This window comes from Ciona robusta, unplaced genomic scaffold (assembly GCF_009617815.1).
Source record: "Ciona robusta unplaced genomic scaffold, ASM961781v2 AP042777.1".
In the NCBI taxonomy this organism is placed as follows: domain Eukaryota; kingdom Metazoa; phylum Chordata; class Ascidiacea; order Phlebobranchia; family Cionidae; genus Ciona; species Ciona robusta.
This window is the reverse complement of record NW_028323156.1, coordinates 10,001-12,500: the sequence shown is the minus strand read 5'-3', so window position 1 is coordinate 12,500 and position 2,500 is coordinate 10,001.

Sequence of the window (2,500 nt, the reverse complement as noted above, 5' to 3'; positions counted from 1 at the left end):
AGTCGCTCGGTCGGAGGTCGACCGATTGCCGACCCGACCATCCTAGGTCGTTTTACACTGAGCGAAAACGTCGGCCCGACGTATTGCTTCGTTGTGGTGGAAGCTGTCCGCCTCCGGCCGTTGTACAATTGCGCCGGGCTTCCCGAGCTCTCCGCGGGGTGCCGAGGTGCCCCTTGCCGCGGGGCCAGATCCCCGAGGTCGTGATCGAAGTCGCTCGGTCGGAGGTCGACCGATTGCCGACCCGACCATCCTAGGTCGTTTTACACTGAGCGAAAACGTCGGCCCGACGTATTGCTTCGTTGTGGTGGAAGCTGTCCGCCTCCGGCCGTTGTACAATTGCGCCGGGCTTCCCGAGCTCTCCGCGGGGTGCCGAGGTGCCCCTTGCCGCGGAGCCAGATCCCCGAGGTCGTGATCGAAGTCGCTCGGTCGGAGGTCGACCGATTGCCGACCCGACCATGCTAGGTTGTTTTACACTGAGCGAAAACGTCGGCCCGACGTATGGCTTCGTTCTGGTGGAAGCTGTCCGCCTCCGGCCGTTGTACAATTGCGCCGGGCTTCCCGAGCTCTCCGCGGGGTGCCGAGGTGCCCCTTGCCGCGGAGCCAGATCCCCGAGGTCGTGATCGAAGTCGCTCGGTAGGAGGTCGACCGATTGCCGACCCGACCATCCTAGGTCGTTTTACACTGAGCGAAAACGTCGGCCCGACGTATTGCTTCGTTGTGGTGGAAGCTGTCCGCCTCCGGCCGTTGTACAATTGCGCCGGGCTTCCCGAGCTCTCCGCGGGGTGCCGAGGTGCCCCTTGCCGCGGAGCCAGATCCCCGAGGTCGTGATCGAAGTCGCTCGGTCGGAGGTCGACCGATTGCCGACCCGACCATGCTAGGTTGTTTTACACTGAGCGAAAACGTCGGCCCGACGTATGGCTTCGTTCTGGTGGAAGCTGTCCGCCTCCGGCCGTTGTACAATTGCGCCGGGCTTCCCGAGCTCTCCGCGGGGTGCCGAGGTGCCCCTTGCCGCGGAGCCAGATCCCCGAGGTCGTGATCGAAGTCGCTCGGTAGGAGGTCGACCGATTGCCGACCCGACCATTCTAGGTCGTTTTACACTGAGCGAAAACGTCGGCCCGACGTATTGCTTCGTTGTGGTGGAAGCTGTCCGCCTCCGGCCGTTGTACAATTGCGCCGGGCTTCCCGAGCTCTCCGCGGGGTGCCGAGGTGCCCCTTGCCGCGGAGCCAGATCCCCGAGGTCGTGATCGAAGTCGCTCGGGCGGAGGTCGACCGATTGCCGGCCCCACCAGGCTAGGTTGTTTTACACCATGGTAAAATGTTGGCCCGACGTCGGGCTTCGTTGTCGTGGAAGCTGTTCGCCCCCGGCCGTTGTAGAATTGCGCCGGGCTTCCCGAGCTCTCTGCGGGGTGCCGAGGTGCCCCTTGCCGCGGAGCCAGCGCAGGAGGTCGATCCCCGCGGGTGGCCTGCGCGGCTGTCGGGCTCCACTGCGGGAGGTGGTGTAGGTGCTTGGAGCGCAGCGGGTCGATCCACGGGAGTGGCTTGCACGGCTTTCGGTGGCCACTGTAGGAGAGTATAGGCGCTGGGAGCGTAGGAGGTCGATCCCCGCCGGTGGCATGCGCGGCTGTCGGGCTCCACCGCGGGAGGTGGTGTAGGCGCTGGGAGCGCAGCAGGTCGATCCACGTGGGTGGCTTGCACGGCTATCGGTTGTTACTGCAGGAGAGTGTAGGCGCTGGGAGCGCAGCAGGTCGATCCACGGGGGTGGCTTGCACGGCTATCGGTTGTTACTGCAGGAGAGTATAGGCGCTGGGAGCGCAGCAGGTCGATCCACGGGGGTGGCTTGCACGGCTATCGGTTGTTACTGCAGGAGAGTATAGGCGCTGGGAGCGCAGCAGGTCGATCCACGGGGGTGGCTTGCACGGCTATCGGTTGTTACTGCAGGTGAGTATAGGCGCTGGGAGCGCAGCAGGTCGATCCACGAGGGTGGCTTGCACGGCTATCGGTTGTTACTGCAGGAGAGTGTAGGCGCTGGGAGCGCAGCAGGTCGATCCACGGGGGTGGCTTGCACGGCTATCGGTTGTTACTGCAGGAGAGTGTAGGCGCTGGGAGCGCAGCAGGTCGATCCACGGGGGTGGCTTGCACGGCTATCGGTTGTTACTGCAGGAGAGTATAGGCGCTGGGAGCGCAGCAGGTCGATCCACGGGGGTGGCTTGCACGGCTATCGGTTGTTACTGCAGGTGAGTATAGGCGCTGGGAGCGCAGCAGGTCGATCCCCGCGGGTGGCCCGCACGGCTGTCGGGCTCCACCGCGGGAGGTGGTGTAGGCGCTGGGAGCGCAGCAGGTCGATCCACGGGGGTGGCTTGCACGGCTATCGGTTGCTACTGTGAGGTGTTTGCGTCGGCTGGCAAAGGGTGCGCTGAGCAGAAATGTTACTGTTCGTTTGCGCTGCCAATTGCCGTTTTGGTCGTATCGAGTGGTTTTGTCGCAGCTAGTTGCAAGTCGA